General features: G+C 49.3%; 1 non-coding gene across 1 annotated transcript; it reads right to left on the reverse strand.

Moving 5' to 3' along the window:
* Window positions 1-17,884: 17,884 nt before the first annotated feature.
* Window positions 17,885-17,957, reverse strand: TRNAE-CUC. Its single transcript has one exon. It is a non-coding gene; the product is annotated as a tRNA-Glu (tRNA).
* Between the last annotated feature and the right edge of the window lie 3,705 nt (window positions 17,958-21,662).

Genomic DNA, 21,662 nt, shown 5'->3' on the forward strand with positions numbered 1-21,662 from the left:
CAGTACGTGGAATGGAAGCCAATCCATCCAAGATCAAGGCCATCCAAGAGATGGCACCTCCTCGGACGGTTAGGGAAGTGCAGAGGTTGAATGGAAGGGTCACCGCCCTTTCCAAGTTCGTGTCACGATCAGGTGATAAGTGCTTACCATTCTTCAAAACATTGAAGAACCTCCGAAGCCCTAAAGATTTCACATGGACAGAAGAGTGCCAGAAGGCGTTCGAAGAATTGAAGGAGTACCTAGAGAGCCCACCACTGCTTGGGCAACCAGAACCTAACGAAGAGTTGCAGCTCTACCTGGCCGCCACCCTTGTCGCGGTCAGCGTAGTACTGTTGAAGGAAGAAGACAAAGTCCAGAGGCCTATCTACTACGTCAGCCATGTTCTGATCGATGCAGAGACCAGGTACACTAGGATCGAGAAGGTAGCCTATGCATTGGTAATCGCAGCTAGGAAGCTACGACCATACTTCCAAGCTCATACCATCACGGTCCTCACAGACCTACCTCTGAAGAAGATACTCCACAAGCCGAATGTCTCCGGACGATTAATAGCATGGGCGGTGGAGTTAAGTGAGCATGACATTAAGTTCCAACCAAGGATAGCCATCAAAGGCCAGGCTCTTGCAGATTTTATTACAGAATGTACCCTGTTTGAGATCGAACCAGAGATAGGGGAGCCCGAGGAGAAGGATCGCGGATCGTGGGACATGTTCGTGGACGGGTCGAGTAACGCGGCGGGAAGCGGCGCTGGCCTCATATTAACCAGCCCCGAAGGATTCCATATCCAATATGCTCTCCGATTCACCTTCCAAGCATCCAATAATGAAGCAGAATATGAAGCACTACTAGCTGGACTCCGGGTGGCCAGAGCCATCCAAGTCACACACCTATCTACCCGGAGCGACTCCCAGCTTGTGATGAATCAGGTGAATGGAGAATACGAGGTGAAAGATGATAGGATGGCATCATACCTAGCACATGCTCAAGCATTGATTGAGGGTTTCGTGAAGTTCGAGATGGTTCGAGTTCCCAGGGACGAGATCGCCGTCGCCGACACCCTATCCAGGCTAGCCAATGAGGAACTCCGAAATTTGGCTAGTGCAGTCTATGTTGAGATCCTGCATGAGCCAACGTATAAGGAAAAGTAGGTTAACGAAATCGAGGAGGGACCTAGCTGGATGGACCCTCTACTCAACTACCTCCGCAACGACGCCTTACCGGAAGACAAGGCCGAGGCAAGGAAGATCGAGGATGAGAGTTGAAGCGCAAAGTACACCATCCTAGACATGGGCGAGAGTATCCTCGCGACTATAAGTAAGAGGAGGCCACCAATATGCAAGAAATGCGAGGCAACACCCAAGCCACCACTACTCAACCCCATACCTTGCCATGTGCCTAGGACCCAGCAGGGGGAAAGAGTGACTACTTCACCTAGCGGAAGTCCATTAGGGGATATGTGGAAGCCACATGGGGGGACGAGCCCTAGCCTACAAAATCCTTCGCCGTGGACTATACGGCCACGAATACTTGTCTTCTTCTACCACTCAATCGAATCACCGCCACTACACCAAGGTGTTATGCCACCACGGAGGCTTTATGCCTAAGGCTTCATGCCACCATCGAGGCTTTATGCCTAAGGCAACATACCACCACTAAGGCTTTATGCCTAAGGCAACATGCCACCACTGAGGCTTTATGTCTAAGGCGTCATGCCACCATTGAGGCTTTATGCCTAAGGCATCATGTCACCATCGAGGCTTTATACCTAAGGCGTCATGCCACCATCGAGGCTTTATGTCTAAGGCACCATGCCACCACTGAGGCTTTACGCGCCTAAGGTGTCATGCCACCACCGAGGCTTTATGCCTAAGGCAACATACCACCACCGGGGCTTTATGCCTAAGGCATCATGCCATCACGAGGCTTTACGCCTAAGGCATCATGCCACCACCGAGGCTTTATGCCTAAGGCAACATGCCACCACTGAGGCTTTACGCCTAAGGCGTCATGCCACCACTGAGGCTTTATGCCTAAGGCGTCATGCCACCATCGAGGCTCTATGCCTAAGGCGTTATGCCACCACTGAGGCTTCTTGCCTAAGGCGTCATGCCACCATCGAGGCTCTATGCCTAAGGCGTTATGCCACCACTGAGGCTTCATGCCTAAGGCGTTATGCCACCATTGAGGCTCTATGCCTAAGGCGTCATGCCAACACCGAGGCTTTATGCCTAAGGCGTCATGCCACCACTGAGCCTCTACACCTAAGGCGTTATGCCACCAAGGTCCGTTGACCACCCAGGCGCAAGGCCACCAAGGTCCGATGACCACCAAGGCGCAACACCACTACCAAAATCCCATGACTATCAAGGGTCATAGGGCACCAATGCGCAATCAACCACCAAGAGACAATGCAATCAAAGAAAAGCAACAACGATCACATAGAGAAGTCATAATAGTTACAACTCAAGTCCAAAAAGGAAAAAGTTCAAGACGTCTACAAGATCGGTACGGCCATAGGGTCAAGGGACCACAGAGGGGTAGATCACCTCCGACCCAGCAGGAGACATCATGTCCACCTCGAGAAGGCACGCAGCAGCACCCCCCTCAGGCAGGGCAACCTCCACCTCTGACACTGGAACGCTCTCCACCACTGCTACACCAGGAAGGGCCGCAACAAACTCAGAGAACCCCAAGACAGAGAAGTCATAATCGGGGGTCACCTCCAGGACACACGCGGCTAAGTCCCGGACCCCTCCCTCATAGGCAGGCTGAAGCTGCGCCTGATACAGCGCCAAAAACATCGACGACGCCTAGAACTCAGCCACAGCTCGCTAGCCCGCAGATGCCAGCTCCGCCTCATGACTCCCCCTCAACGAATGAAGCTCCTCCTCCAAGGCAAGAACCCTGGCCGAGCTCTCGGCCGCACCAGCAGAGGTCACACGAAGCTCCTTAGACACCTTCAGGAGCTTCCCGGATGTCGCCGTGAGCTCCTCCGACGCCCTCTGCACCCCGACCTCGGCCCTCTCGCGGTCATCGATCTGTCCCTAGAGCTCCCTCTCCACATCACGCAGGGTGCGCTGTATTTGCATCTCGCGAGAAGCGTGACTCTCCAATCGAAGCACCGCCTCAGCAACACGGTGATGGACCTACAATCAACATGGCAAGCGATAAAACACTCTAAGTATAAGTGGAGCAACGAACATGGCAAGACAAAAAAGGGATAACTCACCGAAGCCATATCATGCTAGAGAGTTTGGGCCAGACACACATCGCTAAGCCTCTGCAAGGCCACCCTCGCGGTAGGGAGCCTACCCCTGTCCACCCACTCCCGCGACACGCCGGCTCGGGCCAAGGTCGAGCCCTCTGGCACGCCCAAGGTGATCACCAGGGACTCATCCATCTCGGGAAGATCAGTGGCAGTACCACCAGAGGAACTCACTCCTTTCCCCTTGGAGAGGGGCAATGCAGAAGACCCGAAAGGGGCGACAGATGGAGGCAGAGGCACAGAGCCCAAAACACCATCATCATCAGGAGAAGTACGGGGAAGGAGGACCCGCACACCAGAGCTCGTCACATGGGCATGTCCTGGACCACCCTTCCGCTTCGCCCCAACAGCCACAGGCGCAGATGGACCACCCTGAGAAACGGCCTTCCTCCATAGATTACCACGGAGCAATTTGAAGTCCGGACGCATATCCACTACATAGACCGTCCAACCAGTCAGATGACATATATAGTCAAATACAAACATGCCAATCAAGTACAAAAGACAGTGCTCTTACCAGGACTCAGCTTCCAGAGGGACAGGAAGGCCTCCGAGTCCAACTCCTGGACGTGGAACGGATTGCGACCCAGGCACAGCTTGAGGGAGTCACCCTCAAAATCACTCAGCTCAAGCCCCTGGTTGACCCTCTTGAGGTCAATGACTTCCCTAACAGTCCGTAGTGGGCATCGGGGGACCATGGCAAAAAAGAAGCGATCCCTCCAATACTTCACGTTGCTAGTGATCCCCGTGAGAAGCTCCACAGAGGCATAGGGCCCCTTGAGCATGCGGCGAGCAAAGTGATAACATCCATGATTCCCTTTCTTCAACAGATAAAAGTGGGAGAACAGGGGAACAGTGGCGGCACACCCCAGGCGGGCAAAAAAGACATAAAAACCCAAGATCACCCTCCAAGAATTGGGCAACACCTGCCCAGGGGTGAGGTGCCAATGCTTTAACACCAACTCGAAAAAGCGAGGGTGAAGGCCCTGGAGAAAAAAGGAACGGTAGAGACAGATCTCATCCGCACGGTGAGAGAAGGCATACTCGCCAGGTCCAGGAGTACGTAACACGACCTCAGCGGGAATATGAAACTCCTCATGGAGGGAGACCAAGTCAGAAGGGGACAAGATGCTAGCAACATGGCCCAACCTATCAGCAGGACCGGTGACTGAGGACGCCACCCCAGAGGGCCTACGATCCCTACTGGGACCAGAGACACTAGAAGGTCCCACACCCCCATCAATAGCACTGGGGGAGGGTATAGAGGATGGAGTACCCACAGAAGAAGGCGATCCTAGGGAACACTCCTCTGAAGATCCAACCCCAACCGAAGCAGGGCCAAGGTCACCCAAAAATGACATGAACGACAAGAGAGGAATCGACTACTTACTCGAGAAAGCGATCTCCCAGACGAGAAGCTAGCAAGAAAAATGAAATGAAGGCCACCTGCAAAGTATAAACAGCAGATCCATCACAGACAAGAAGAAGAAAAGTGGAGAAGCATGAGGGTCCATCACACCCACGCCGCGGCCACCATAGGCGCGGCCTCACACCAGTAGGCGGTGGCCACCCAGGCGCGGCCTCATGCAGGCGCGGCGACCCAGCGGCCTCATGCTCGCAGGCGCGGCCTCACGCCCCATAGGAGCGGCCTCACCTAGGCGCAGCCCTGCATAAAAAAAAAAAAAAAAAAAGAAAGAAAAAGAAAGAGAAGGGGTCGAACTTACCTCAGGGGGAAGGCGATCGCACGGGGAGGCAGGCAGACGACGACGCGGCCACATTACTGGCATGATCAACTGACAGAGACCACCAGAGGCAAGGCACTCAAACCAAGCACCACTCAAGCCCTCCAAGTAAACAAGGCACCAAGTGAGCACAAAGCAAACACAAGGACCCAAAATCAAGCAAAATGGATACTAGTCTAGGTGACCCAAAGACAAGCACATGGTGGGCACCAAAAAGAGGACAAAAGATAAAAAGTGGAATGCAAAGGAGAAATTAAAGAAGAGCAAAATGGGAGACAAAAAGTAAGAAAGAGAAATGAGAAGTGAAAGAAGAGAAAGTGAAGGACAGGAACATATATCTACAAAAAACAAATGAAGAAAAAGTGTAGGAGGAAAGGTTTGAACCCCTAACCTCTCCTACCTCACTAATAGATTTACAGGCAAGCCCCACAAAGAAAGTTTATTCGCAGCGGATCCCTCACTATGTAAAGGCATCTACTCTCTTAGACATCCTATCTCAAGAGAGTGGGGGGCAAATGATACATCCAAGATTCATCGGACCAATCAGCGGCTGCCACGTGTCACCGAGCGACCCGCTCCAGAACCAAGGAGAACCAACTGGGGGTCCCATCCGGGCGCGGCCAGCACCCAGGCGCGGCCTCACCCTCACCTAGGCGCGGCCTCACCCAGACGCGGCCACACCCTCACCCAAGCGCGGCCTGCACCCAAGCACGACCTGCACTCTGGCGTGGCCTCACCCAGGCGCGGCTACACCCAGGAGCGACCTCTCACTCAGGTGCGGCCCGCCCCCAGGTGTGGCATCATGGACGTAGACGTGATGTACACGGACATCGGGGCTACTCGTCTATGACCCAATCGTGTCACTACAGACTCATGTCACCACCAGGACTCTAGGCCACCGCTTAAAAGTCATGTCACCCAGATGGATTCAAGCACCAATGACGTTATCACCACACGCGGGTATCTATCCACCAAGGATCTTGATACCACCAGGACACTCCCTCCCGCGGGGAGATGGCCAATCAGGATAGAGCCCCATTACCCAGGGCCTCTATCCACTCAACGGCATACTCGCCATCAAACTGGGACTCTCCACACCGCCATACACTACTATAAAAGGCAAGGTACACAACCCCATTAGGGGACAGGTAAACTCATATTGAATAATCACTATTCATCTATTTGCTCAGGAGATCTAACTTTGGCATCAGAGAGCCCTAGGCCGGAACCACACCGGTTCTCTCTGTTGACCCCTTGGTCCACTTGCAGGTGACGGCACTCGCAGGACCGCTCGACGATTTCTTGACGCAACAGAGTTAAAAGGTAGAATATTATGTTACCAAAAAAAAGAGGTAGAATATTTTTTTGGGGTCAAAAGAGGTAGAATATTATGCACACCAAATAGAGAGAGAGAACCTGATCAAGTATTTTATTGAAGGATAAAAGTACAGAATCTTTGAAATCGGAAGTTTAATTGCATCGATTAGAAAAGTCAAACCAAAGTCTTGATCTATCTCGTTTGTGTTCTCTGTTGTTGTTAATTGAAGGTTGTTTTCCCATCAAGTTAACTGCTGCCAAACCCCTACTATTGTGCAAGAATACCTCCATCTGTGTTGCTGAAGTTCATTCTCCAAACTCCAGCTTTCAATCCACTCGAGCCCTGCTGCAACATGGGGTTTCTCTGCAGGTTGGGGGTTTAGGGTTTTTCCCATTTTCAGTTTCAAACCTAAATTATTTGGGGAAGATGATGGCAATTTGGTCACTTTACTCTTTAATTTTGGTTGGTTTTTATCATAAGGGCATTTTGGTTATTAGAATCCCTGAAACTAACCTCTAGCATCCTAGACTAAGGGATTGGACCAAAGTGCTACACTGTTTTGAAAGTAGGGGGAGTTTACAATTAGAAAAGTTGTAGGGCGCATTTGAACAAATGGGCATTTTCACGGGGCATTTGTCAAAAACCCTTTACAATTTAGTGTTTATGTGTTGGGAAAGGGAACTTCACCCTTCACCCAGTCGTGCTTTTGGACGTCTACTTGTGCACGAAATGACCACCACACCCCTGCCATTCCATGGGGGCAAGGCAGTCATTTTATGCCCGACTATCTGGGCGCAGATACTAAGGTACACACCCATATGCACGACCCGGTGGCGTTCTTTCTCTCTTATATATTACAATTAGAAAAGTTATAGGGGGCATTTGGATAAATGGGCATTTTTAGGGGGGCAATTGTCAAAAACCCTTTACAATTTAGTGTTTATATATTGGGAAAAGGAACTTCACCCTTCACCAGATTGTGCTTTTGGACGTCTACTTGTGCACGAAATGATTGCCACACTCCTGCCTTTCCATGGGGGCAAAACAGTCATTTTGTGCCCAACTATCTAGGCGCAGGTACTGAGGTGCACGCCTAGATGCACGACCCGGTGGCGTTCTTTCGCTCTTATATATTACAATTTTTGTTTAGTATCTAGTATGTACTGGTTAGATAGATAGTTAGATAGCAAACTGTTGTGTCAAGAAATCGTCAAGCGGTCCTTCGAGTGCCGTAACCTGCAAAAGGATCAAGGGATGACAAAGGAGAACCGGTGTGGTTCCGGCCTAGGACTCTCCGATGCCAAAGTCAGATCTCCTGAGCAAACAGATGAATAATAGTATTCAAGATGAGTTAAGATGTCCCTTGATGGGGTTGAGTACCTTTCCTTTTATAATAGAGCATGGTGGTGTAGAGAGTCCCAGTTGATGTAGAGTGGCCCTCGTAGTTGATAGAGTCCCTGGGTAGCAGGGTTCATCCTTGATAGGTTGTCTTCCCGTGAGATGTATTGTCATGATAGATGTGGTATCCTTGATGGATAGACCTATCTACGTGGTAGATGAGGTTCCCGGTGTATGAGTCCATTCAAACTACGTGACTGGTAGGTGGTGGCCTAGAGTCCTTGGTGATGGGACATGTCTTGTTGATGGTGGTGGTCGACGTGTTCGAGGGAGACCGCGCCCAAAGGAGTTGTCACCCAAGGGGGGTTGGTGCCCAAGGGAGGTCCACGCCCCAAGGGGGTTGGCGCCCAAGGGAGGTCCACGTCCCCAAGGGGGTTGGCTCCCAAGGGTGGTGTACCCAAGGGGGTTGGCGCCCAAGGGTGGCGCACCCAAGGGGGTTCGTGCCTGTGGGTGTTGGTGGTCGACGATTGCGGTTCGTCCTTCACTGGTTCTGTCATTGCCCACTTCCTTGGGTCGGGACACGTGGCGGCCTCTGATTGGTTGGTATGAATTTGGGTTTATCATTTGCCCCCCACTCTCTTGGAACGGAGTGCTCAAGAGAGTACCCTCTGCATTTTTGTACCAAGTAAGGGGTTCACGGTAAATAATCTCTTCTCGGAGGGTGTGCCTACAAATTATTTGGTGAGGGAGAGGTTGTGGGTTCCAACCTCTCCTCTCCCATCTTTTTGTCTTTTATCTCTTCCCTTTTTCTTTTTTTTGTAGATATATGCTCTTGTCTTTCTCTTCCTCTCTCTCTTGATTTTTCACCTCTTGATTTTTTACATCTTCCCCTTTTGCTTGGGCTTTGAGCTTGGTTACTATTCATTGTGCCCCCCATGTGTTTGTTCCTGGGTCATAATGAACAGTAGTGCCTTTTACTTGTTTGCTTGATTTCACTTGGCCATTAGCCTTACTTTGGTGGCTTGCTTAGCATCGTGCTCACAGTCTTGCCCATTGTGCTACACGTTTATCACTCGTGCCTCGACCCTTGCTCGACGCGCCTATGCTCGACCGTGCCTGTGCTCGATTCCCGATCGTGCTCGATTCGCGCCTGGGCTTGGTCCGGGCCCGTGCTTGGTCCGCGCCTACTCGATCCGCACCTGGGCTCGATCCGCGCCTGTGCTTCGATCCGCCCCTGGCCTCGATCCGCGCCTGGGCCTCGATCCACGCCCATGCTTCGATCAGAGCCCGAGCTTCGACCGCACCGTGCTCCGATCCACGCCTGGCCTCGATCCACGGCCGAGCTTCGATCGAGCCCATATCCGTGCTTGGCCTCGATCTACGCCTGGGCCTCAATCCATGCCCGGCTTCGATCCACACCTGGGCCGCGCCCGGCTTCGATCCGCGCCTGATACGTCCTCTTCTTCTTCTTCTTCTTCTTTTTTTTTTTTTTTTTTGGTACCCTTCCTGATGGGTTTGCATGTTTAATGGTTGCAGGTTGGCCTCCCTCTTCTTGCATTGGTTGCTTGACTTTGGGAGACCGTTGTTCTGAGTAAGTAGCTAGCCTGCTTCATTGTCTATTCATGTCATCGTCTAGTGACTCTGATCCGACCACTGTTGTGGTTGGGTCTTCTAGGGAGTCCTCTTCGGGGTCGTCTTCCCCTGCGGACACTTCTCCCTCGTTGTCTTCCCCTGCTGCTAGTGATGGGGAGGAGGAGGTTTCTAGAGACCCCGCCCCTAGTAGGGGTCGTAGAGTCTCCAGGGCTTCTACTTCTGTTAGGGATCCTAGGAGTAAGCTGGCTCACATCCCTAGTATCATGACCACCTCGGACTTGGTGTCGCTTTGCCGAGAGTTCCATATACCTCCTGAGATCATGCTTCGCGTTCCTGGACCCGACGATCGGGCTTTCACCCATCGAGCGGATGAGGTCTGCTTCTACCGTATTTTCTTCACCCACGGTCCTTGCTTCCCTGTCTCCCATTTTGTGGAGTTGGTGTTAGAGCACTGGCGTCTCACCCCTAGGCAGGTGTTGCCCAACTCTTGGCGGGTCATCCTGGGTTTCTATGTGTTCTTTGCTCGGATGGGGCGTGCTGCTACCGTTCCCCTGTTCTCGTACTTCTATGTGTTGAAGAAGGGGCAAGATAGGTGCTACCACTTCGCCCGTCGCCTCTCTAGGGGTTCTCTTGCCACGGTCAATCCTCTTGTGGGGATCACTAGCTCGGTGAAGCACTGGAGGGATCGCTTCTTTTTTGCCATGGTCCCTCGATGTGCACTGCGGTCTACCTGGGAGGCCATTGATGTCAAGAGGGTGAATCGCTCTCTTGAGTTGAGTGACTTTGAGCGCGAATCCCTCCAGCAATGTCAAGGATGTGGTCCGTTCGACGTCCGTGAGTTGGATTCCGAGGCCTTCCTATGTCTTTGGAAGCTGAGTCCCGGTAAGATCTTTGGTTTCTTAGTATTTGATGTTTGCATCTGTATTTTTCTTCTAATGTACCTGTTGTTGTCTGACTTGTCTTGTGTTCTTGATTGGATGTCGTTGTGCAGTGGACATATGACCGGATCTTAGTGTCTTTCGCTCTAACCTGCAGAAGAGAGGTACTCAGACTGCCCCCCTATGGATGGTTCTTCTGCTGCCGAGACCCTGGTTTCTACTTCTTCTCCTTCAGTGGTCACTGGGACCAAGCGAAAGGGGGGTCTGGACCCTCCTAGTTCAGTAAGGACCGGGCCTCATGTTATCCTCCCGTGGTCACCTCCTATTGCCACTGCTTCTGGGTCTTCCGCTCCACCCCCTTCCAGAGGCAAAGGGGTGGTCTCTTCTTCTGCTGGCATGTCTGCTGATCCGCCGACCTATCTTGGGAGTGGCTGGATATGGGAAGGCTTCCCACCGAGCGTTTGACCATACAGGGGTTTAGTGACGCGTTCTTGGCATAGACCCTCTATCAGGACATGGCTTCTGTGAGTCATGCCTCTCGATCCTTTGCTTGTTGTGTTGTTGTTTTACTTGTACTTGGGATGTTTTTTAGTGTTGGTTGCAGGTCCAGCATCGTGCCACAGAGGCGGTGCTTCGCCTTGAGAGCTCTGCTTTTTGGGAGATCCAGCTGAACCGCAAGTTGCAGGGCCTGAAGAAGGAGCTTCAGGGGCACAAGGTTGCCCGGGAGGAGGTCGTTGCTCGTGAGAGGAGTATGGCTAAGGAGCTTAGGGTTGCGTCCGCTATAGTAGCCCAGAGCTCAACTAGAGTTCGTGCCTTGGAGGAGGAGCTTAGCGCCTTATAGCAGAGTCATGAGATTGAGGTGTCTGAGGCTGGTGAGCGAGCGGTGGCAGCGTACCAGTGGTCCCCTGAGATCATTGCGTACTTCTACAAGTACAACCAGGAGATATATGATGCAGGCATCCGGGACTTAGCAGTTCGCATTCTGGAGAAGACCCCCAATTATGATCTCGGGGTTCTCAGAGGTCACTGCACTGTTACCTGCGACGACGGTGGTGACTCGTGTCTCTCATGAGGATGGTGCCGTGGTGCCAGAGGAGGGTGCGGTCTTGCCAGAGGAGGGTGTTACTAGCCCACCTGAGGCCGATATGATGTCCCATGCAAGGTCGGATGTGACCCCTCCATCAGATGCTCCTTGATTCTATAGGTGTTCCAGACGTTGAACTTTTGGATTCCGAACTTTGAGTTGTAATATTTGTGACCTCTTTTCTGATTGGGTGTAGTTAACATTTTACCTTCTTCGTAGTGTGTATGGCATATCTTCAATAGTTATTTGATCCTCATTGCTTCAATAGTTCTCTGACTTTGTTACCCCGGGTGGTCTTGGTGGTCTAGGAACCTTGGTGGTCAATGGACCTTGGTGGTCTACGGACCTGGGCGGTCGACGGACCTGGGTGGTCAACGGACCTTGGTGGTTTACGGGCTTTGGTGGCATTGATCCTTGGTGGTCAACGGACCTTGGTGGTCTACGGACCTTGGTGGCATTGAGCCTTGGTGGTCAATGGACCTTGGTGGTCTACGGACCTTGGTGGCATTGAGCCTTGATGGTCTACGGACCTTGGTGGTCTACGGACCTTGGTGTGGTGGAAGTGATTCGATTGAGCAGAAGTAGATGAGTATACCCGAAATCAACTATTTACTTCAAATGAAAAGTTTCAAATTATCCTTGAAAATTGCAACCTACTGTGTACCACAGCTGACAGCCAACTCTGCTACTGCTACTTTTACTGGTAGTACTTCTTCAAGTGTTCTGAGTTCCAGGTACGGTCTACCTTCTCTAGGTCCCTGGACGTATCTGCTTGGAAACTATGTATGGTCCTTCCCAGTTGGCTGACAACTTTCCTTCCTTTCGTGGCTGCGATCCACTTGCCCTCCTTAGGACTAGGTCTCCCTGGTGGAAGAGCCTCTCTCTCACTCTGGCATTGTAGTACTTGGCAGTGCGTTGCTGGTATGCTACGTTCCTTAGGAGTGCCTTCTCTCAGACCTCATCTATGAAGTCTAGGTTCGCCCGTAATCCGTCGACATAGGTGCACTCGTTAAAGTGTAGTACTCTATGGGACATGGCGAGGACCTCTACTGGTGCCAGTGCCTCCGTATCGTAGGCTAGGCGGAATGGGCTTTCTCCTGTGGGTGTTCTTACTGTGGTTCGGTACGCCCACAGGACACTTGGTAGTTCTTTGACCCACTTTCGCTTGGCTCCTTCTAGCCTTTCCTTAACCCCCTCTAGCAGTGTTCTGTTGGTCACCTCCACCTGACCATTGGCCGTTGTCTGAGACTAGGATCTTTGGCACCCCGAACCTGTAGATGACATCATCGCCGACAAACTTCTCCATTTCATTCTCTGTTATTTTGGCCAGTGGCTTAGCCTCTACCCATTTGGTGAAGTATTCTATAGCGACGACCAGGTACTTCCTGTTCCTCGATGCTGCAGTGAAATTGCCTAGGATGTCCACCCCCCACATGGCGAAGGGGATGGGGTTGAGGATTGATGTCAGTTTGTTGGCGGGTAGATGGGGTATTGGGGCTAACAACTGACATTGCTCACACTTCTTGGCGTACTGTATTGCTTCTTCTTGCATTCGTGGCCAGTAGAGCCCCTGGTGGAGGACTTTGTGGGCTAGGGCTTGTCTCCCCATGTGGCTTCCGTAAATCCCCTCATGGACCTCTTCCAGGGCGTACTTGGCTCCCTTGGGTCCTAGGCACCAGAGTAGTGGTGCTGTGACCCCCCTCTTGTATAGTACTCCGTCTAGGACGGTGTACTTTGCAGCTCTCATCCTTATCTTCCTTGCCTCGACCTTGTCTTCTGGTAAGACGTCGTTCTGTAGGTAATTGAGTATAGGGTCCATCCAGCTAGGCCCTTCCTCGATCTCATTGACCTGTTTCTCCTGATACATTGGCTCATGCAAGATCTCAATGTAGACTGCACTAGCCAAGTTTCGGAGCTCGTCATTGGCTAGCCTTGATAGGGCATCGACGGTGGCATTCTCGATCCTGGGGACTCGAACCATCTCAAACTTCACGAACCCCTCGATCAACGCTCAGGCGCGTGCTAGGTATGATGCCATTCGCTCATCCTTTGCCTCATACTCTCCATTTACCTGGTTCACTACAAGCTGGGAGTCACTCCGGATGGATAGGTGTGTTACTTGGATGGCCTTGGCTACCCGGAGTCCAGCTAGTATTGCTTCATACTCTGCTTCATTATTGGATGCTTGGAAGGTGAATTAGAGAGCATACTGGATTCGAAATCCCTCGGGGCTGGTGAGTATGAAGCCAGCCCTACTTCCTACTGCATTGCTCGAGCCATCCACGAACATCTCCCACGATCCTCGATCATGCTCCTCTGGTTCTTCTGCTTCTGGTTCGACCTCAGATAGGGTGCATTCGGCGACGAAGTTCGCCAAAGCTTGGCCTTTGATGGCCACCCGTGGTTGGAATCTGATGTCATGCTCACTTAACTCTACCGCCTAGGCTATCAGTCGTCCGGAGACGTCTGGCTTGTGGAGTACCTTCTTTAGTGGTATGTCGATGAGTACTGTGATAGTGTGGGCCTGAAAATATGGTCTTAGCTTCCTAGCTGTGATCACCAGTGCATAGGCCACCTTCTCAATCCTTGTGTACCTGGTCTCTGCATCGATCAGAACATGGCTGACATAGTAGATGGGTCTCTGGACCTTACTCTCTTCCTTCAACAGTATGGCGCTTATGGCGACTGGGGTGGTAGCTAGGTAGACCAGTAGCTCTTCATTAGGCTCTGGTAGACCAAGTAGTGGTGGGCTCTCCAGGTACTTCTTTAGTTCTTTGAAGGCCTTCTGGCACTCCTCCGTCCATGCAAAGTCCTTTGGACTTCGAAGGTTCTTCAACGTCTTGAAGAACGGTAGGCACTTGTCTCCTGATCGTGACACGAATCTTGAAAGGGCTGCGACCCTTCCATTCAGCCTTTGCACTTCTTTGACCGTCCAAGGGGGTGCCATCTCCTGGATGGCCTTGATCTTGGATGGGTTGGCTTCTATTCCGCGTACTGAGACCATGAACCCTAAGAATTTCCCTGACGTTACACCTAAGGCGCACTTTGCGGGGATTAGCCTCATCTGGTTCCTTCTTAGTACTGCGAATGCTTCCTCCAGGTTGGATAGGTGTTGGTGGGCTTGGACGCTTTTCACGAGCATGTCATCCACGTACACCTCCATGTTACACCCGATCTGTTCCTCGAACATCTTATTGACCATCCTTTGGTAGGTGGCCCCTACATTCTTCAGTTCGAAAGGCAAGACTCGATAGCAGTAGTTCTCCTTGTCCATTCGGAATGCGGTGTAAGACTCATCATCCTCATGCATGAGGATCTGATTGTATCCTGAGTAGCCGTCCATGAAACTCAGCATCTCATGGCCAACAGTAGCATCGATCAATAGGTCTATCCTGGGCAATGGGTACTCATCCTTTGGGCATGCCTTGTTTAGGTCGGTGTAGTCGACGCACATTCTCCACTTTCCATTGGGCTTGGGTACCATGACTACATTGGCGAGCCAGGTAGGGAACTTCTCTTCTCTGATGAACCCCGATTGGCTCAACTTCTCGACCTCTTCTTTGATAGGTGCTTATCGGTCGAGGACAAAGTTGCGCCACTTCTGTTGGATGAGCTTCCTGGTTGGATCGACATGTAGCTGGTGTTCTGCTATGGACCGTGGTATGCCTGGCATGTCAGAGGTCGACCATTCGAAAATATCCATGTTTGCTTGGAGTAGACGCCCAAGCTCATCCTTCTCCTCGTTGCTCAACAGTGAGCCAACCTGTACGACCTTGGAGGGGTCGTCCTTGCTGAGTAGCCATGGGACGAGGTCCTCCACTGGCCTTCCTCTTCTTTCTGTCAAATCATCTCTCTGGTCGCTGAGCAGGTTCTCTATGCATAGTGCCATCCCATGGGTGTTACCATTGTTTTTCTTGATGAAGGTCGCGTAACACTCCCTTGCTTTCTTTTGATCTCCTCAGACCTCACCCACCCCATTGTCAGTGGGGAACTTCATCTTCAAGTGGAGTGGAGACATGACTCCTCTAAGGGCTATCAGGGATGGTCGCCCTAGGAGGCCGTTGAATGACACCACGGACTTGACGACCATGAAGTTTACCATGATCGTCACTTGGTGAGGATGTACTCCGAAGGTGACGGGTAGCTCTATGGTACCCCTGATGGAGGCGGTGGCGCCCGAGAATCCATGGAGGTAGGTTGGCTCTGGCTTGAGTTGATCGTCTTCGAACCCGAACTATCGGTAGGCTTCCAGGGAGAGTACATCTACTGATGCTCCTGTATCTATCAACACCCTGTGTACAGGTCGCTGGGCTACCTCCACCTGTACCATCAGGGCATCCTCATGTGGGAAGTTTAGTCCTTCCAAGTCTTCATCTGAGAAGGAGATCACTGTCTCAGACTTGGCTACCTTGCTTGGCCTCTCCGCTACTCCCACGAACCTGGCATGGGCTTTAGCTTTCCTAGTGGACTCTTACCCCGGTCCTCCAAGTATGGCCACTAGGCTCGACTGCATCCCTTCGCCCCTCTGGGCGGTCTCTTACTCGATCTGTCCTTCTTTCTTCCCTTCTGGGTTCTTCTCTTTCTCGGTCGCGACCTCTGTCTCCTTGACCCGAACAGCCATCACGTCTCCCCTTCACATACTTGTTCAAGCTCCCTGCTCTTACAAGTTGTTCTATCTCCTTCTTCAGTTGGTAACAGTCTTCTGTATCATGTCCATTCTCTTTGTGGAAGAGACAGTACTTGTTGGGGTTACGCTTCTCAGGTCCTGCCAGCATGGGTCGTGGCCAACAGAGTAGGTCACGGTCTTGAATCTACATGAGGATCTGAGACCTGGTGGTGTTCAGTGGTGTGAACTCTGGACTGCTTGCTCTATCACTCCTCTCTAGACGATGGTCAGTCCTTCCAGATGGGGGGTCGCCCTTCTCTTGTCGACGTTCAGTCCTCGACCTCTTCCTCTCTTTACGGTCATCTGGTGCTGACCTCTTGTTGTCTTGTGGCTTAGCCTTGATCACCTTCTTCCTAGCCTGCAGTACTTCGGCCATATTGGCAAACTCATTGCATCGCTACAGGAGCTCCTTCATGGTCCTGGACTCATGACGTGCCAGGTCCTTGATCAGGTCCAAGTCTCTGATGCCTCCTGCCAAGGCTGCATGTTGGGTCTGGTCGTCTAAATCTCGGACCTCCAAGGATTCCTTGGTGAACCTGCTGACATACTCCCTGAGGGACTCCCCAGGGTTCTGTACCATGTTCAGTAGATTGACCGTGGTCTTCTTCTGCTTGACGCTGCTCTGGAAGCGGGTAACAAATTGCTTGTATAGTTCTGCGAACGACCCTATCGACCTCGGTCGTAGTTTGGAGAACCAGGAAGTAGCTGCACCCTTGAGGGATGCAAGGAATGCTCTGCAGGAGACCACGTCCGATCCACCATATAGTGTCATCATACCATTGAAATAGTTGATGTGGTCATTAGGGTCTGTGGTCCCACTGTAGAGTTTGAAGGTGGGTAACCTGAACCTGGAGGGGAGTGTGGCTGACATGATCTCTGTCGAGAATGGGTGTTGCCCGGGTATTAAGTGCGTCTCGCCCTTGGTATGTTTCTTCAACCCTTCCAGCTTCTCGTCTAGATCTCAGAGCCTCTTGTCGAGCTCTTCATCCCGTGTCTGTCCCTCACGCCTGGCAGGACGTTCACTGCGACCTCGTTCATGTCCTCTCCTTGAAGTCCCCTCCCACCTTGAGTATTGGCGGGATGGTGAATGGTCACGTCGCGATGAATCCTGACATGATCGTGAGGGGCTTTCTTCGTGGTCGGTCTAGCTCTGCCCTGGCGTGTGACTTCCTCCTAGTCGACCTTGGAACACCGACCTCCTGATGGACCCTTCTGGGTTGGGTACCACGGACCGGTGTGATGGTGTTCTCCCATGGTCTGATCGTACTGGAAGGTCCACTGTTCTTCTGGGAGGTTGGGATGGCTCCCCCCGCTGCCTGGTGTGCCTCTCTGACCTATCACCCCTGGGAGGTGACCTCCTAGGGCTCCGCTCCTGTCGAGGATCCGTCCTACGGTGGTGGGATGTTGCACGTTGCCTCAGGTAGTTGCGGAAGAGTTGTTGGTCATGGAGGATCTGTCGCTGCAAGTCATTGATCTGACCCACAGTCGCTGGTGTGTTGGGATCAGGTGCTGGCTCCACGGCGGCTTCAGTGGCTACATCAGGGTTGAGGTCAATTACCCCAACTTGTTGGTTCTCGGGGACCTCCCTCTCCTGAGAGACATAGTTAGTGGCTCTATGACGTGAACTCTCTGGAAGAGGTGATCCGTTCCCCTCCCTCGCAGCATTGTTGGTGGAGGGAGCGGTCTTCTTGCCTCGTGGTGCCATGGAATGGTTATGAGAACAAGCTAGTAGGTATGATGGCTAGCGTCATTCCCACAGACAGTGCCAATCTGTTGCGTTCATGGTTAGTAAATACGCGTATCTGAACGTATGAATGAAAAAAACTCCGTATTGCATATAATACTTCAGAGTAGGCAAAATATGCGCATTTTAAGTATCGACATATAATACTCGAATAAAACACGTATAATACGCGTATAATACTTTTACATATATATATATATATATATTTTTATTTTTATTTTTTTTTATTTTTTTTGGTGAATAAAGACTAGAAAATTTCCGTTGCCGGGACTTGAACCCGGGTCTCTCGGGTGAGAGCCGAGTATCCTAACCAACTAGACTACAACGGATGATTTACTTTTACATATATATATATATATATATATAAACTATCTTAACCGTTAACCAATTCTAATATTAACCGTTAGATTAAAAAAAAAGCCTAAAATCTACCACGTACCAAACCCTCATCTCTTCTCCAGCGGCTAGTTCCCCTTCTCCATTTGTCTCTGTCTCTTCGTCTTCTTCTTCCGTTCTACCGGCGATTGTAGCTGTGCTTCTTGCGTTCGTCATGTCGGCAATTGCAGCGGCAATTCTTTAAGGTATTTTCCTGATTAGCTCGTAGTGTTTTAGAACCTTTGTCTTTTGATTTAGTTTTTTAAGATTTAATTTATGCTCTTCTCTTCTCTTCTATTCTCTAAGCTTCAGAAGAAGAAAATGACTATTTTTTTATAACCATCTATCTCACGTTACCTCATACCCATTTAGCCATTTCTTCCTTCCTTTCACACGGGACCTTAGCTCTCCTTCCATTTGTCATCGGTTGCCAACCAACAGCTCCCTCTCTCTCTCTCACATCTCTATTGCTTTAACAGGGATATAAGCAATATTCATTTCAATCACCCCTTTTGATTGGTCATTCTAAGCCCTACAATAAAGAATGTAATGAATCTCTAGGCTTGTTAACCAATCAAACTATATATTTAGGCACATCAGTAAATGCTATTATTATGTTTATTAGGTGTACATGTCTGTTACATAGTGAATATATACCCGTATTTTTGCTCCCGGATTTTTACAGAACAGCCATATTATACACGTATTAAACACATACCATATTATTTTCGTAGCGTATTATGGCACCGGATTTTTTGAAAAGTATTATTGTCATATAGTCCGTTTGACTACCGTACGTATCCGTTCCCGTATTAATGCCGTTCCCAAACTTACTAACTATGGTTGCGTCAAGAAATCGTCAGGCGGTCCTTCGAGTGCCGTAACCTGCAAAAGGATCAAGGGATGACAAAGGAGAACCGGTGTGGTTCCGGCCTAGGACTCTCCGATGCCAAAGTCAGATCTCCTGAGCAAACAGATGAATAATAGTATTCAAGATGAGTTAAGATGTCCCTTGATGGGGTTGAGTAGCTTTCCTTTTATAGTAGAGCATGGCGGTGTATAGAGTCCCAGTTGATGTAGAGTAGCCCTCGCAGTTGATAGAGTTCCTGGGTAGCAGGGTTCATCCTTGATTGATTGTCTTCTCGTGAGACGTAGTGTCATGATAGATGTGGTATCCTTGATGGATAGACCTATCTCCGTGGTAGATGAGGTTCCCGATGTATGAGTCCGTTCAGACTACGTGATTGGTAGGCGGTGGCCTAGAGTCCTTGGTGATGGGACATGTCTTGTTGATGGTGGTGGTTGCCGTGTTCGAGGGAGACCGCGTCCAAAGGAGTTGTCGCCCAAGGGGGGTTGGCGCCCAAGGGAGGTCCACGCCCCAAGGGGGTTGGCGCCCAAGGGAGGTCCACGTCCCCAAGGGGGTTGGCGCCCAAGGGAGGTCCACGCCCCCAAGGGGGTTGGCGCCCAAGGGTGGCCGCGCCCGAGGAGGTTGGCACCCAAGGGTGGTGCACCCAAGGGGGTTGGCACCCAAGGGTGGCGCACCCAAGGGAGTTCGAGCCTGTGGATGTTGGTGTCGGCGCCTGCGGTTGGTCCTTCACTGGTTCTGTCATGGCCCACTTCCTTGGGCCGGGACACATGGCGGCCTCTGATTGGTTGGTATGAATTTGGGTTTGTCTCAAATTATCTATTGGTTTACCAAAACAATGTCTAATTATCAATTGAACGAAAGCAGTTAAAATTTTTAGTTTTTGACTAAGTTTTTTAACTCAAAAAAAAATCTAATAGTCAATTGAGTACAAAACTAACCAATACCCAATCACATGTGTCTCATTTTTTTAATGTATAGGAGGACACAAATGGAAAAAAAACATAAAAATAAATAAATAAATCAGGGCCAACCCGGCCCTGTTTCATCCCTAGTTTTAAAACAGGATAGGTTATAGAGGCATGTGCTAAGGGTGTTAATCGGTTCAATTCATAGTGCTAAGGGTGCAAATTAAAATTGACCCATTTATTAAGCGGTTCTAATATTCCCAATCGAAACCAATTACTAAATGGTTCCGGTGAAACAATTTTTATTGCCTTTGGTTTTGATTTTGTTGTTAGGTCTTCGAGTCGACGTCTTTGGGCTCAATTGGGAATAAACCTATTTTTTGAATTCCAATAAATAAATATGTTGAACGAACCTATTTTAGAAATATTGATTGTAATATCAAAAATATTATTTTGATTTAAATAGTAGTAGGGCAATTCTGTAATTATTGATAGCAGTATAAGAACTTGTTTACGGAAACGTTTCCAGAACAGTTTTACCAAGCGCTACAAAAGCTGTTCTCAGCACAGAAACGAAAAAAACTGTTTTTACTGTTTCTCAACACAGAAACAGTAGAAAAGTTATCAAGCGGGCCCTTAAAATAATTTATATAGTGTAAATCTACTACAAATCACTAGAGAGCATATATAGAATACCAAGACTAATTGTTTTTTTTTCACGGTTTAGTATGTATAATTGGTTCCATAGCATTCTAGTTCTAATCGGTTTAAATGGTTTCACTTTTTAAAACCAAAACCGAACCGATTAATAAATGGTGTATCGATTCTGATTTTACTTCAATTCGATTCCAAGGTAAATTGTTTTGGTTTGCAATCCACACCATTATGTGGGAATCACATGCATCTTAAAATTAGGGGTGTAGACATATAGAATTTGAATTTAATAAAGCACTAGATGTATTGCATCCAATTAGCTATTCAATTGGATTCGAATAGTTTCTAAAAATCGATTTTTCAAATACAGATTACCCTAAACGAATATGAAATCGAATCAAATATGGATTTTTAACTATCCATTTACTTTTGTATTAGATACTATAGAGTGGAGTCATATGTCTAGAGAGAGCGGCATTGCATTCTCAGTGTCTACATCAAATGATGGAGAATTAGAGAAGACATGAAGGTGAAAAGCTAAATCCATTACCCCACTAGGGTTGATGTTGAAGTGTCATATCTAAAATTACATAGATGCCTCATAAATTTTTTTATTTAAGTTCTTGTTTAATTACTTGTAATACATCATGAATTGATAATGGCATTTTAGTATTATAAAATATTATTTAATTATATATATTTTTTTGTAATTGAACCTAAACGGATCAAATAATATCCTGTCTGAAATTGAAATATTTGTATCTGCATCCGATTAGATTTCAAATGGAATCGGATAGTTTTCATAAACCGATTTTTCGAATATGGGTTCCCCTAAATAGATACGAACATGAATGAAATATGATTTTCGACTTTCCATTTACATCCCCCATTAAAATGGACTTTTTATTCACTTTCTTTTTGGAAAAATGATCCCATGAAGTCAGTGTGGGTATGCTTTCCCATACTCTAACACATCCTTGACACTCAACAAAATTCTGTTCAACTAAGAAAATATGGCATGGTTACAAGAATTTATCATCACATATAGGCTTTAAGGGCATCAAGACACTTTAAGAAATTCTGTTTTTAGCTTCGGAGCCTTTAAAGCTCCAGGAATAGATGGGATATCAACTGGTTCTATCATCAATGTTGTGACATTATTAAAAATGACATCATTGATTTTGTCACTCATTTCTTCTCTTTCTCCATCCTCCCGTTTGCTACAAACCACA

This window comes from Telopea speciosissima, chromosome 3, assembly GCF_018873765.1.
Source record: "Telopea speciosissima isolate NSW1024214 ecotype Mountain lineage chromosome 3, Tspe_v1, whole genome shotgun sequence".
NCBI classification, from domain to species: domain Eukaryota; kingdom Viridiplantae; phylum Streptophyta; class Magnoliopsida; order Proteales; family Proteaceae; genus Telopea; species Telopea speciosissima.